The sequence below is a fragment of the Scyliorhinus torazame genome, chromosome 1, assembly GCF_047496885.1.
Source record: "Scyliorhinus torazame isolate Kashiwa2021f chromosome 1, sScyTor2.1, whole genome shotgun sequence".
Classification (NCBI taxonomy): domain Eukaryota; kingdom Metazoa; phylum Chordata; class Chondrichthyes; order Carcharhiniformes; family Scyliorhinidae; genus Scyliorhinus; species Scyliorhinus torazame.
In genome coordinates, this window is record NC_092707.1 from 10,822,769 (window position 1) to 10,839,050 (window position 16,282).

Sequence of the window (16,282 nt, forward strand, 5' to 3'; positions counted from 1 at the left end):
GCAGAGCTGGGTGTGGAGGGCTGGGTGTGCAGAGCTGGGTGTGCAGGGCTGGGTGTGCAGAGTTGGGTGTGCAGGGCTGGGTGTGCAAGGCTGGGTGTGCAGAGTTGGGTGTGGAGGGTAGTATGGGGGAACAGGGGCATTGTGCATCATGGTTAATTGCGGCTGTTGCTGTTTGCCCATTTCTGTTCTGAAGACTTTGATGTGGAGATGCCGGCGTTGGACTGGGGTGAGCACAGTAAGAAGTCTTACGACACCAATTTAAAGTCCAACAGGTTTGTTTTGATGTCACTAGCTTTCGGAGCGCTGCTCCTTCCTCAGGTGAATGAAGAGGTATGAAGAGGTACCTGTTCATTCACCTGAGGAAGGAGCAGTGCTCCGAAAGCTAGTGAGATCGAAACAAAACTGTTGGACTTTAACCTGGTGTTGTAAGACTTCTTACTGTAGACTTTGACACAAGGAACAAAAATAATTGAAGCTTAAATATCCTCCTTTCCACCATGAAACAGCTTCTTGATGCATCGAGCTTCCCTCCTGCTCATTCAGATGCCATGTGGCGTGTGCCCTCTGTTTGGAACCCCCCCCCCCCCCCTGCCCTCGCAAAGCCGGTCTGAGAAAATTACCCTGGCGTGTGCATCACCTGCCGATGCATGAGGCAGTTCTCAATTTGTCCGAGACTCCGAGGTCAGTGCAACAACTTGTTGCCATAGTACTGTGCGGCTCCTGATGCGCTGTCCACCCCTCAGCCGGGGCAGACCGGTTCCTGTTCTCCATCTCCATGCCGACATGGGCTCAATGGACAGCATCATGCTGCTGGACACACGGACCCCACTGTGTCACCGTGCCGGGTCAGCACTGTGTCTGGGGTTAGGGGTGCACAGGGGGTCTGCTTCCCTCCAGTTCCACACAGCAGCAGTTACCCCACCGCGATTGTACTGCGGGACCCGAACTACCGCCGCAATGACAGTCGGTGGAGTGCGAGGTGGGGGGGCGGAGGGGGGGCTTGATGAAGACAAGGGGGTACAATGTGGAAGGAGGGCTGTGCAAAGAGTGGGGTGGGGGACGGGGGGGGGGCTCAGGGTGTCAGTCAGAGGGACGAGGAAGTGGATGACGAAGATGAAGAATGGAAGGAAGAGGGAAGACCGAGGGGGGGGGGGGGGGGGGGGCTGGACCCCGGCAAAACTGCAAAAAAATCTCGCAAGCAAAGGGGTAAAAGGGAGACCCCATCGTTTACTGGAAGGAGACACCAGAGGCGGTGGGTAATATCCAAGCAGGTGATGGCATCGGTGGGTGGCGTCGGAAGCAGATGAACCAGCTACCGGTGCACCGGGAGAGCCTGAGGCGAACTCGTTCGTGCGTAATTAATGATGGGGAAGGTCCTGTCGGAGACTGCACCTATTTCCAACAGGAGAGAATTCCGCACTGTGAGAGATAACATCCCACTCAATAAACTCAGTAAAAATGGGCAGCACGGTAGCACATTGGTTAGCACTGTTGCTTCACAGCTCCAGGGTCCCAGGTTCAATTCTCGGCTTAGGTCACTGTCTGTGCGGAGTCTGCACGTTCTCCCCGTGTGTGCGTGGGTTTCCTCCGGGTGCTCCGGTTTCCTCCCACAGTCCAAAGATGTGAAGGTTAGGTGGGTTGGCCATGATAAATTGCCCTTAGTGCTCAAAAAGGTTGGGTGGGGTTGCTGGGTTATGGGGATAAGGTGGAGGAGTGGGCTTAAGTAGGGTGCTCTTTACAGGAGCCGGTGCAGACTCGATGGGCCGCATGGCCTCCTTCTGCACTGTAAATTCTATGAAAAAAACAGCTTACTCCTTTGCGGTGGGAAGTGGCTGACATGTTCCCAGAAGAGCTGCAGTGGATAAATACAACAGTAAACTTCTGAGCATTGGAATCAAACACTGTGCAAAAACTGTTAATAGTTAACACTGGCATTCTGATTTCCATTCTGACCTTGAAGCCTTGAATCAGACTTCCAGTGTCGTTAGAATTAAGTCTCAATTTGTTACCAGCACACTCTCAATGGCAATCAATTCTGGTATTGCTTGTGTTACAACACCCAGGACTAGTGCGTGGTCAATTCCAGCCCCACTTGACCCCAGAGTCGTAACAGTAGATTAACCATAATACTTAGAAGACTACCCAAAATCTTTGGCCCTTAGCTGCCCAATAATTACAGTCACCAGGTTTGTAAATGTAAACACAATTACTTTTTATTTTATAATAATAATCTTTATTTTATTTTTTTAAATTTCGAGTACCCAATGAAGGGGCAATTTAGGGTGGCCAATCCACCTAACCTGCATATCTATTGGTCGTGGGGGTGAAACCCATGCAGACACGGGGAGAATGTGCAAACTCCACACGGGCAGTGACCCAGGGCTGGGATTCGAACCCAGGTCCTCAGCGCCGTAGTCACAGTGCTATTCACTGCACCACATGCCGCCCAATAATAATAATCTTTGTTGTCACAAGTAGGCTTACATTAACACTTCAATGAAGTTACTGTGAAAAGATTTATAACAAGAATGATAATGAAATATGCAGCAAATACAACTGGTTAACTATTACCTAATTGCTAATTCTCTGCTTTAACTTTCCCCCACTCTCGACACATGAGATAGACAAACACAGAGGGGTGGAGAGGGGTGTAAAAAATGATAAGTAAAAGAAAAAGATAGGAATCTTTGTTTCGGATGGTTCTTTCCAGCACACTGTCCTTCAAACCAGGCTTTCAGATCGGGATTTTTGCTTGCCAGTCTGTAACAGTTTTCACAGTGGATTCTGCAGTTTGAGAAATACAGCAACTCACAGCCTTTCTGGAGAGAGAAGGGCCTTCCCCCTGAGTGTCCAGGATTCAAACTGAGCTCCTTGGGACTCTGAAAATCACTCCACTCAGGCAGGATCCAATCACTGCCTGTTACTGGGCAGAATCTGGCCTTTTGGCCAATTCATTGGACACCAGCTGTTGCCAATTGGCACCGGAGATGCCAATAATGTTGCTAATTAATAATGATGCTCTTTAGAGTCGCCAGGTATCAAATGATACCACCACAAGGCTTTACCAGATATTGATCAAAGGACCACACAACCAGTTAGTCAGTTCAAGTTCAAAGATGGTTTATTTACACACAAGGATTACTTCGACATGCAATACAAAACAATACAAGCTAAACTACACCTAACAACTACAATAACCTATACTTAACTTCAGGGCAACCGGCTCTATGCAGATGGATAAGGCCTTTGCCCGGATCTTGCGTGGCTGGATGGAAGAAGTGGCTCTGTTTCTGCTGGGCTCATCCGCCTGGTAGCGATCGTTGGTCTTGAACTTGTCTGTCTGGTCGTTATGCTGCACTTGGGTTGGCACAGGCCGGATCCAAGAGAGCCCGAGCACATGGCTGTGTCTCTTCTTATCCCTCTGGGATTTCGCACTCTTTGGGGCGGCCCTTAACTTGGACCCAATAATTCGACAGGCTTCGATCACTGTCTTCGATTTTGGCCAATAAAGGGGCGGGTGCCTTGATGGCTGGGCGTGTCCTTAGCGGTCATTGACCTTGTCTGCTTGGGCTTTTTTAGCAAAGGGAGTGGCGCCGATTAGTCTGTATCTGTTTCGGTTACCTCAGTACAGTTCTTTTGTTCTGGGGAAATGAGCCATTAGAATGCAAACGAGCGGGGGTTTCGATCGCGTCTCGCTATCTGGGTTGCAAATACACACACAAGCTCTGAGTGTGTCTGAGTCCTGGGTTGGCCATAATTCCCATGGTCCTTTGCAGGTGGCCATCTGAGATGGCTACACAGCCAATCAATCGACCCGAGTCCCACACCGTCCCCTGGGGGTCAAGAGATCTGGGTCTTGCTGTTGAAAGCTAGCAACACCTTATACCTCTTTGCAACCTCTTGAATGCCTCCTTCTCTCTGCTAATTGACTTAAAGATACATGCCCAATAAGCACCCATGGATCAAAAATGATAACAGCTAAAATAAAGGGGAAATAAGGGAATCATCAGGAAGTTGTGTCGGTAATATCCCATTGGTGAACTGAAAAATGATAACTGCCTTCTATGAGTCGGCTTTATGTCAGAACAAGTCGCCCATGGAAATTATACATTTGGCTCCCAACACTGTAGCCATCTGGGCGGCCACTTACAACCAGGGACAGAGAAACTCGCAAAGCCGCAAAGCGGGTAAAATGGACAAGCCAAGACTCAGGCAGGCTCAGAGCCTGAAATGCATATTTGTAAGCAAGGAGTCCAGACGGTATCGAACCCCCGACCAATTAGCATTGTGATGGGGCCGATTAGCATTTGATGGCCCATCCCCCACCAAGGCAAAGGACTGGTACTTGAGCGACTGGTACAGTGCCAGACATTTCGGCGCCACTCCCTGCACTAGGGAAGCGTAAACAACGGGGTCAGTGACCGCTTGGGACACGCCCAGCCATCCAGATCCCCGCCCATTTATTGGTTAGAAATCAAACATAGTGATCAGGGATCACCCAATTAGTGGGGTCCAAACTGAAGGACCGCCCAAAAGAGCGCGAAAACCCCCAAGCATAAGAAGAGAGTCCACCATGTGTCCGTCCTCTTTTGGACCTGGCGCCCCGGTCACGGCCATCTCCAATCGCAGCAACACCAGGAGCAAGTCCATGTTCAACGCTCGCTACCAGACGGATGAGCCTCGCTGAGCAGCAGTTACTCCTTCAAACTCGATAGATCCAGAATCGAACAGCGGCCATTGTTTCTCTGACCTAAGCCGGGTGCCCGAAGTTAAGTACAGGCTGTCTTAGTCGATAGGTGTAGTTAACTAGCAGTGTTTATGCTGCATGACTAATTGTGTGTAAATAAAGTATCCTTGACCTTGAACTAACTAACTGGAGTTTGGTTCTTTGATCGATAGCCGGTTGAACCTTGTGGTGGTATCACTTGATACCTGGCGACTCTGAGCATTAGAATATAGATACCAAAAGAAAGGAGGGCAACCTCACTGATTGCCGTAGTTACAGCAGAGCCACAGGAAAAGGCAACAACACCATAAGCTATTCCATTGTGCTCTCCTGGTCCTCCAGTACTGAACATACACCAACATCCACATCAACTGTGTCCATTTTCTGGAGCTAATGCTTCACCCCGGCATCTGATAATGACCCGTCCAATTTGACTGATGCTCTGTAATGCCACAGGGACTGTCTGCAAAGTTCCCAATCCGTGTCCTTCACATTCTTCGTGAAAGAGATCATGGGTAGCGGCAACGATGACCGCTCCTGTTATTGTGCATGGCTCAAAACCAAATTAGCTTCAAAGAACATTAAGAGACAATTAAGATAATGTGAAAGATGGGAGATAGATGCACATGCCAGGGTAATTTTCTCAGACCGGCTTTGTGAGGTGGGGGGGGGGGGAAGGGGTGGGGGGGGGGGGGGGGGGGTCCAAACAGAGGGCACACGCCACATGGCATCTGAATGAGCAGGAGGGATGTTTGATGCATCAAGAAGCTGTTTCATGGTGGAAAGGAGGATATTTAAGTTTCAATTATTTTTGTTCCTTGTGTCAAAGTTGATTTGTTGTTGTGGGGGTGAGGTTTAGCAGTTATGGCCATCTGCTCAATACCAAAACAAATGTTCCAAGTTAAAACATTTCCACTCTCCAGGTCTACAGCAACGACCTCCATCTTTCACGTCAGAGGAAAGGAATTGCATTTGACATCACGTCCTTCTTGTTGTCTCAATGTCATTTGTAGTCAATTCAGTACTTTTGAAGCATAATCTCTTTTGTAATGCACTTGCTCACTGGCAGAATTCCCTTTAGCAATGGCCAGAATGTTTACTGGCTCTAAAGTGACATTGTTTGAGAGATAAATATTGTCCAGGACATCAGGGAAAGTTCCCCCGCTCTCCCCCGAAATAGCGCTGTGAAATTTTTCATGTTTCTCGCTGTGGGTCTTAGCTTACGTTGTCCTTGATCAGGATCGTCAGAGACTGCTGGAGGCAAGGCTTTTGGTGAACTTTACCCTCCTTCTGCACTGTAAATTCAATGAAATCCACCCAGACACCGGGAGAACGTACAAATTCTACATAGTCACACGAGGCCAGAATTGAACCCGGGTCCCTGGCCCTGTGAGGCAGCAGTGCTAAGCAACCCCGCACCGGATCGGAGAATCGCCGGGGGGGGGGGGGGGGGCCGCGAGAATCGTGCCACGCCGCCCCGACGCCGGCTCGACTATTCGCCGGCGCTGATTTTCGGGCGCCTGCGGGATCGCCGCTGCGCTGGTCGGGGGCTGTTGAAAGAGGCCCCCGCCCCGGCAATTCTCCGGGCCTTGATGGGCCGAGTGCCCGCCGAGTTCGGCTGAGTCCCGCCGGCGTGGGTTACGTGTGGTCCCAACCGGCGGGCTTGCGCCGGCTTTCGGGGGCCGGAACTGCGGACACCACTCCGGCGCCGTACTAGCCCCCTAGAAAGGGGCTAATACGGATAGCTGCCAAGTTCTGTCAACGGGCCTCAACTGGCAGCTATCGAGGGCGGCGTGAAAAGCGGCGTCAGAACCTGGCCGCAGGATTGGAGAATCCCGGCCCATGGCATTATTCTTCAAAGAGTGATAGGAATTATCCATGATGTCCTGGGCATTATTTATCTCCAGCCACAACCCGGAACAGGAGACCAGCTCATTGTCACGTTCCGTTTAGTGGGAGCTTGCTGTGCACAAATTGGCACCTGCATTTCCTACCAAAGTGACTGCACCTCAGAAGTATTTAATTAGAATTAGTATTTAATTCTGTCCTTGAGAAATGTTCCCTCGCTGCATTCACTGCTATCCAGTGAAGAAAAACAGATTGAAGATGTGAGTTTGGTGATTGATGTTAAAGGTTACAAGGGAAATGGGTTTTGACTATCAGCCTATTGTCATGTGAGAGTACCTTTAAGACATGGATGTTTAAGCAATGTACATGTAAGAAAACAGTGATGTCAGAGAGTGGGTGGAGCTGAGGTCAGGTCAGCCATTTTGCAGTTTAGTTTTGCAGTTTGAAAAGAGCTTGGGAGTGTCTGTGTTTGCAGCGAGCTGGATCTCTGCCATGAAAGACTATCTCTGGATCATTTGGGTGATTTAAACTCATAATAGTAAAGCCTTTAACCTGATGTGATTCTGTTTAAAGGCGTTACGTCTCTTGGAAGTTTGAAGGAACATTTTGAGGAGTTATTTACTGTTGCAATATTTTCTGAGTTATCTTTGAAGTAACGGGGGTTAAGAGATCCAATGTTTAGTCAAGATATTAAGTTGAGTTCATGAAATAAACATTGTTTTGTGTTTAAAGAACCCATGTGTCCATAATTGTAGTCCCATACCTAGGGAACAAGCCGTGTGCTAGGACAAGCAACAAATACATTAAAGGGGGAGGTTGGTTGAACTCCATGATACATTTTGGGGTTCTGAAAACGCCTCGCCCTTAACACTATACAGGAACATAGGAGCAGGAGTAGGCTATTCATCCCCTCGATCCTGACCTGCCATGCAATATTATCAATGGCGGATCATCAACATCAATGTCTTGTGTCCAATCTTTTCCTTTTTACATCATTAGCATTTAGAAATATGTCAATCTCTGCTTTAAGCAGACTCAATGTCTGAGCTTCCACAGCACTCTGGGCAGAGAATTCCAAAGAGTCACAACCCTCTACAATTCCAAAGGGTCACAACCTTCACAATTCCCGTACCAGCCTCCCCGAACAGGCGCCGGAATGTGGCGACTTGGGGCTTTTCACAGTAACTTCATTTGAAGCCTACTTGTGACAATGAGCAGTTTTCATTTCATTTTTCATTTCATAAGTTAAAAAAAACCTTCTCCTCATCTCGATCCTAAGTGAGTTCCCCATTATTTTGAAATTGTGTCCCCTGGTTCTAGTCGCACAACCAGGAGAAACATCTTACCTGCATCTACCCTGTCGGTTCCTTTCAGTACTTTGTTGGTTTCGATGACATAACCTCTCATCCTTCAAAACTCTAGAGGATACAGGTCCAGTTTCCCCAATCTCCCTTCAGAGGACAGTCCCACCATCCCCGGAACAGGTCTGGTGAACCTTCACTGCACTCCCTCTATGGCAATAGAGCAATGGGCGGCACGGTAGCACAGTGGTTAGCACTGCTGTTTCACAGGCCGGGGTCCCAGGTTCGATTCCCGGCTTGGGTCACTGTCTGTGCGGAGTCTCCACGTCCTCCCCGTGTCTGCGTGGGTTTCCTCCGGGTGCTCCGGTTTCCTCCCACAAGTCCCGAAAGAAGTGCTGCCAGGCAATTTGGACTTTCTAAATTCTCCCTCTTTGTATCCGAACAGGTGCCGGAATGTGGCGACTAGGGGCTTTTCACAGTAATTAATTGCAGTGTTAATGCAAGTTTACTTGTGACAATAAAGATGATTATTTCCAGGTGCAGTCTAACCAAGGTTCTGCACAATTGAAGCAAGACTTTGCTACTTCTTCACTCGAATCCTTTTGGGATAAAGGTTCACATACTATCAGCCTTTCCTAATTGCTCGCTGCACCTACATGTTAGCCTCCAGTGACTAGCCCAGCTTCATCTGAACGCACAGGCCTAAATCTGCTGCCTTTAGTCATCTTTTAGTCAGGAGAGTGCGAAGGGTAAAAATATCGTTGTGTTGATATTGAAGGAACATCATTGGCAAAAGCCACATTTCGTTGCATTATGCACAATCAGTTCCTGCAGCGCAAGGGTTAGTTGTGGCGAATAGAGCCGGTCAATTGAAAGGAAAGCTGGATAAACGAGGGAGAAAGGATTGGAAGGAGACGCTGATGGAGCGAGATGAAGAGGGTGGAAGGAGGTTCACATGGAGCTCTCGCTCTTAGCAGCGCCTGAGAAGGTTAGTCCTGCATGGATCTGAAAGTTGTTGAAGCTTCCTGGGCCTTCCCTCACTTAAAGCCACTGAAAGCTGCATCTCACCTGTCATGATGTGCAAACATGCAGCTAATGAACACATAGAGTAGGACACGGCCAATGAGCAGTCAGGACACCCAGGGGTGGTATCTCACTATAAAAGGGATGAGGCACTCACACCCCGCCTCTTTCCACAGACCAACATCTACAGAGTGAGACAGGGTGTATCCTCAGCATCACACCCCAGCACGTGGCTCAGAGCAAGGCTGGTTCAGTTAGACTGAGTTACTGCATTTAGTTTAGCAGAGAGTCGAACTCATTGAGAACTGTGCTAATAGTTCAATAAAACACATTGAACTCACTTCCAAGTCTGGAGCATCTTTTACACAAAACTGCATCAAGTGGCAGCTTGTGTTATTCCAAGTTACATAACACAACATCGCCTTTCCTTAATTAGTTCAACGTTACCGACTGGTCTCCTCAATGGAGTCTAGTGTTAGGTTCATCGTCCTCAGTATTTGTAATTGTCATTCAAAGTAGGGAAAGGGGTGATATGAGCGCGGGAGCGGCTGCGTTTTCGCAAACTCCGGCTCACCTCACCCTTTAATCCGCCTTGTCATCCTCGTGTGCATTTCTCGTTTGATCTTTTCTTGGTTTACACAGTTTGTGCTATGTCCGTAGAATTGTTGGGTGGACTTTGCATGACGGAGCCGGGATAGAGGGCACGATTTCACGAAAAAAGTTCAAAGCGTCATTTTCTGCGCGTTTGGCTGGGTGATTGTCGACGGCCGCGTTGGCAAGATCGCGGCCTGTATTCAAGGGCACTTAGTGCCAAAAATGAGCCCCAAAGAGATTCTCACCATCACTGGCTGTCTCGCCGTCTGATTCGCCAGATTCCCACTTCAGCGTTTGGCCGCCAACACGAGGGAGGTGGTTTTTAAACGTTCCCTCAGCACTCACTCCCAGTCAGCGCACCATAGAACATAGAACATAGAACGATACCGCGCAGTACAGGCCCTTCGGCCCACGATGTTGCACCAAAACAAAAGCCATCTAACCTACACTATGCCATTATCATCCATATGCTTATCCAATAAACTTTTAAATGCCCTCAATGTTGGCGAGTTCACTACTGTTGCAGGTAGGGCATTCCACGGCCTCACCACTCTTTGCGTAAAGAACCTACCTCTGACCTCTGTCCTATATCTATTACCCCTCAGTTTAAAGCTATGTCCCCTCGTGCCAGCCATTTCCATCCGCGGGAGAAGGCTCTCACTGTCCACCCTATCTAACCCCCTGATCATTTTGTATGCCTCTATTAAGTCTCCTCTTAACCTTCTTCTCTCCAACGAAAACAACCTCAAGTCCATCAGCCTTTCCTCATAAGATTTTCCCTCCATACCAGGCAACATCCTGGTAAATCTCCTCTGCACCCGCTCCAAAGCCTCCACGTCCTTCCTATAATGCGGCGACCAGAACTGTACGCAATACTCCAAATGCGGCCGTACCAGAGTTTTGTACAGCTGCAACATGACCTCCTGACTCCGGAACTCAATCCCTCTACCAATAAAGGCCAACACTCCATAGGCCTTCTTCACAACCCTATCAACCTGGGTGGCAGCTTTCAGGGATCTATGTACATGGACACCTAGATCCCTCTGCTCATCCACACTTCCAAGAACTTTACCATTAGCCAAATATTCCGCATTCCTGTTATTCCTTCCAAAGTGAATCACCTCACACTTCTCTACATTAAACTCCATTTGCCACCTCTCAGCCCAGCTCTGCAGCTTATCTATGTCCCTCTGTAACCTGCTACATCCTTCCTCACTGTCGACAACACCACCGACTTTAGTGTCATCTGCAAATTTACTCACCCACCCTTCTGCGCCTTCCTCTAGGTCATTGATAAAAATGACAAACAGCAACGGCCCCAGAACAGATCCTTGTGGTACGCCACTTGTAACTGAACTCCATTCTGAACATTTCCCATCAACCACCACCCTCTGTCTTCTTTCAGCTTGCCAATTTCTGATCCACATCTCTAAATCACCCTCAATCCCCAGCCTCCGTATTTTCTGCAATAGCCTACCGTGGGGAACCTTATCAAACACTTTACTGAAATCCATATACACCACATCAACTGCTCTACCCTCGTCTACCTGTTCAGTCACCTTCTCAAAGAACTCGATAAGGTTTGTGAGGCATGACCTACCCTTTACAAAGCTATGCTGACTATCCCTGATCATATTATTCCTATCTAGATTATAAATCTTGTCTCTTATAATCCCCTCCAAGGCTTTACCCACTACAGACGTGAGGCTCACCGGTCTATAGTTGCCGGGGTTGTCTCTGCTCCCCTTTTTGAACAAAGGGACCACATTTGCTATCCTCAAAGTGTGCAGACCCTCTCCTCGCTTCGGCCCTGCCGACCTGGCCAGGCTTCTCGGCGCTGTGGATTGGAGCCAGCACACCCTGAGCCCCCGAGGGGGGTCAGAGGACCAGCGGCAGGGTCAGCAATGCTACCTGGGCGGCAGTGGCAGCGGCTGTCAGTGCAGGCAGCCTGACCAGGAGGACCGACGTCCAATATCGGAAGACAAACGACCTCCACCGAGCTGTAAGGGTAAGTTAGCACCTTCCTCCTGGCATCAGTTCCACCGCCCCCCCCCCCCCCCCCAATCTCACCCCCTCCCACATCTGATCTTTGTGCTTCTTCCCCAGAACCCACCAGCACAACCCCTTTATGTCCAGGTGCCACCTGCCATAGACCTCCCCCCGACCCATCAAGAGTGAGGCTCACATTGTCCTCTCTTTGTCCCTACAGGTCCCTAAAGGCAGCAGTTCAAGTAGACAAGGTTGTGAAGAAAGTGTATGCAATGCTCTCCTTCGTTGGCAGAGATATAGAATATAAAAGTAAGGATATAATGTTGGAATTGTATAAAACACTGGTGAGGCCACAACTGGAATATTGTGTGCAGTTCTGGCCACCACATTACAGGAAGGAGGTTATTGCTCTGGAGAGAGTGCAGAGGAGGTTTACAAGAATGTTGCCAGGGCTGGTAAAGTGTAGCTACAAGGAGAGATTGGTTGGGGTTATTTTCCTCGCAACAAAGAAGGCTGAGGGGCGACTTAATTGAGGTGAACAAAGTTATGAGGGTAAGAGATAGAGTGGACAGGATAAAATTGTTTCCCCTGGTGGAGAATTCTAGTACCAGGGGACATAGATTCAAGATGAGAGGCAGAAGGTGTAGAGAGGACATGAGGAAGAACGTTTTTACACAGAGGGTAGTGGGATCTGGAATTCGCTGCCCGAGTTGGTGGTGGAGGCAGGGATACTGAACTCTTTTTAAAAATACCTGGATCTGCACCTTTAGTGCTCTAAGCTACAGGGCTGTGGACCGGGTGCAGGAAGGTGGGATTAGAAGGGGCATCTGGGTATCCTCTTCCTCCAGCATGTCGCCCCGTTGCTGTGTCAGATTGTGGAGGGCACAACAGACCACCGCAAAGCGGGAGACCCTCAGGGGGGTGCACTGCAGAGCACCACCAGAGCCGTCCAGACATCTGAACCGCATTTTGAGCAGTCCAATGCATCGCTCAATTATAGTATGGGTGGCAACATGGCCATCATTATCAGGGGTCCCCATCTCGGTCTGAGGCCTCCGCACCAGCGTCATCAGCCATGGCCTCAGCAGATTTCCCTTGCCCACCCCCCCCCCCCCCCCCCCCCACAAGCCAACCCGCTATCCAGGTGTGGTCCTCAAAAACACCGTCAATCTCCCAGGATGTAGCTGACATGCACGCCCCCAGGGGAGCGGGGAGCATGATTATGAGGTGGTGGTTGCACGGAATCTGAACACTCAGGGAGTGGAATCCCTTCCTATTAATATAGGGCACTTTCTGATGCCCCAATGCTCACCTTTATTATCAACTGTGTCTGAGACGGACTCCCTGCATCAGCTGCAAGGACAGGTGCACTAGCGTCAGTGTCCTTGAAGGGGCCAAGAGCATCAGCATCGAGGACATGATCATCCAAAACCACCTCCGCTGGGCCGGCCATGTGCTTCGGATGTCAGAGCCCCGACTGCCAAAGCAAATCTTCTTCACCCAACTCAATGAAGACTCCTGAACAAGAGGAGGACAGAGGAAACGCTTCAGACACCCTGAAGGCTACCTCAAGAAATGCAACATAGACGTCAACGCCTCGGAGACCCTTACTCAGAAGAGACTGATGGAGTGGGTGTTTCAGCTCCTCATCCTTTTTGGACTGATCGGAACAGACTAAGGTTCTGTTGACCCGGCAGGAATCCATCTTGGACAATATATGAAAACCCGATATAACCTAAGGAGATTTGTCCCTTATCTGCCAGGCTCACCACAGTAAATAACTCAGGACCATCTGACATTAACCCCTGGTTTGTTAACACTTGTTCCACTCACCTCCAGACATACCTCGTGCCCCTGGACAGGAACTTCATTAACTTAACATTTGTTCTGTTGGCCAGTAAAATAACTCATAGACAATGGACATAAGAATCCACTTGGGATAACAGAAACCACCCGATCTGTAAGATACAGTTATCCAAATGGCTGAGCTAAATGAGGCTTCCTTTAAACCAAAATACTAGCTGTGATAATCATTGACTTGAGGCCTGAGACCAGGCTAATGTAGTACATACAATCACCAAAGGAGTGTTAATCCTTATCTGTTAGAAACAGAAATAGCAATTAATAAAAGACTGTGGGCTCCAGCGAGGGAAGCATAACCACAGGTTATTTTCTTTTCCTTTATTTGTTTATGGGATGTGGGCGTCGCCGGCTGGGCCAGCATTTATTGCCCATCCCCAAAGGCACTCAAGTGTCAACGAGATTGCTGTGGGTCTGGGGTCACATGTAGGCCAGACCAGTTAAAGAGGGCAGATTTCCTTCCCTAAAGTACACTAGTGAACCAGATGGGTTTTTACGACAATAGTTTTGATGGTCATCGTTAAGACTCTAAATTCCAGATTCTGTACTGAATTCAAATTCCACCAACTGCCCTGGCGGGATTTGGGCCCGGTACCCCTGAGCATTTCCCTGGGTCTCTGGATTATTAGTCCAGCGACAGTCTGTCCTGGGCCACTCACGTTGATGCAACAGTCAAGAAAGCCCAACAACGTCTCTACTTCCTAAGGAAGCTAAAGACATTTTTCATGTCTGTATCGACTCTCACAAACTTCTACAGATGTGCGATAGAGAGCATCGTATCTGGCTGCATCACAACCTGGTATGACAACTGCTCGACCCAAGATCGCAAGAAACTGCAGAGTGTGGTGAACTCAGTCCAACGCATCACACAAGCTTTCCACCCTCACATTGATTCTGTCTACACCTCCCGCTGCCTCAGGAAGGCAGACAGCATTGTCAGAGACCCCTCCCACCCAGACTTTGCCTTATCCAGACCCTTCCACCAGGCAGAAGGTACAGAAGTCTGAAGACCCGCACATCCAGACATAGGAACAGCTTCTTCGCCACAGCTACAAGACTGTCTACAATTCCCGCTGCCTCAGAAAGGCCGCCAGCATAATTAAGGACCCCACGACCCCGGACATACTCTCTTCCACCTTCTTCCGTCAGGAAAAATATACCAAAGTTTGAGGTCACGTACCAACCGACTCAAGAACAGCTTCTTCCCTACTGCCATCAGACTTTTGAATGGACCTACCTTGTATTAAGTTGATCTTTTCTCTACACCTCGCTATAACTGTAACATTATATTCTGCAGTCTCTCCTTCCTTCCCTATGTACGGTACGCATTGTTTGTACAGCATGCAAGAAGCAATACTTTTCACTGTATACCAATACATGTGACAATAATAAATCAAATCAAAATCTCCTCAACGACTCCCCCTCAGACTGATCTGTTCCCTATAAGAACACTATTCACGACGCCCTATGCTGCTCCTGCTCATGGATTTGCTTTGTTTGGCTCCTTGTTCCGCACTGTAACCAATCACTGTTTGTCGATGTACTTAGTCTACTGTGTACGTACTGTGTACGTTCCCTCGGCCGCAGAAAAGTACTTTTCACTGTACTTCGGTACGTGTGACAATAAATCAAATCAAATCAACAATACAATGATTTATTTTATATAAGTGTTTAGAAGTAATTATTTCGAACCTTGTGTTAGAATAGACTTCGTAACAAGTGATTCATTGGATACAGCACAATTCTTTAGATCTTCATTATTCAACAATGCGATTTAATTAAATATACAAGATTGGTTTAGAACGTCACATTTTAAACACTGACTATTACCATACACTTACATTGTGTACTCACTCTCTATAACTTTAAGTACAACTTGTATTGTAAACTTTCTGTACCAGTCCTGTATAATATTATGTAAGTCATAAGCTGTTACCACAGTATCCTTTGTCTTAAAAGTAAAATGACCCAGTTCAGTTTCCAAGGCCCACAGTAAAGAAGGCTGTGCCTCACGGCAGGATAGCTGATAAGACAAACAGATGCCTTTGTTTTCATGGATCTAGACTGTTGCTGCAGCTGGTTAAAGGAGGGTTAGCAGCCATAAAGCTAACAGCCATAAAGTCCTCCCCTGCGGTTTGAGGGAGTCTCAGGCTGACAGATATGCATGGTGTGTGCGCCCGGTTATCAATTCTAAAGGTCACAGGAGATTCCTTGAATAGTGGGAGGTGTAAAGAGGAGTGTGTTATGGGAGAGGCGTTTTCAGAACCCCAAAATGTATCATGGAGTTCAACCAACCTCCCCCTTCAATGGGTTGTTGCTTTTGAAGCACACGGCTTGTTTTCCAGGTGTGGTGTTTAACAATTATGGACACGTGGGTTTTTAAACACAAAACAATGTTTATTCCATGAACTCAACTTAACCTTTTAAATAAACATTGGATCACTTAACACCCCTTACTTCAAAGATAACCCCAAAAATAATACAACACTAAATAATCCTTCAGTTATTCCTTTCAACATCCAAGAAACTTAACACCTTTAAACAGAAACACATCAGGTTAAAGGCATTACTATTATGAGTTTAAATCACCCAAATGATTCAGAGATAGCCTTTCATGGCAGAGATCACAGCAGATCCAGCTCACTACAAACACAGACACACACCCAAGCTCTTTTCCTCAAAACTGAAAAAACTGCAAAATGGCTGAGCTAAAGCCCAGCTCCCCCACACTCTTACATCACTGCATTTCTTAAAGGCACATTGCTTAAACATCCATTTCTTAAAGGCACTCTCACATGACAAGTGGTAAAGAGGGTCTAAAATGTGCGTAACTTCTGCTCTCGTGCTTGTAAGCGGAGATGTTTGACTGGCTCCTTGAGTGAAGGATAGGCAAAACCTATTGCTGGAAGTTCAGAAGAATGAGGGGGGGTCTGACAGAAAC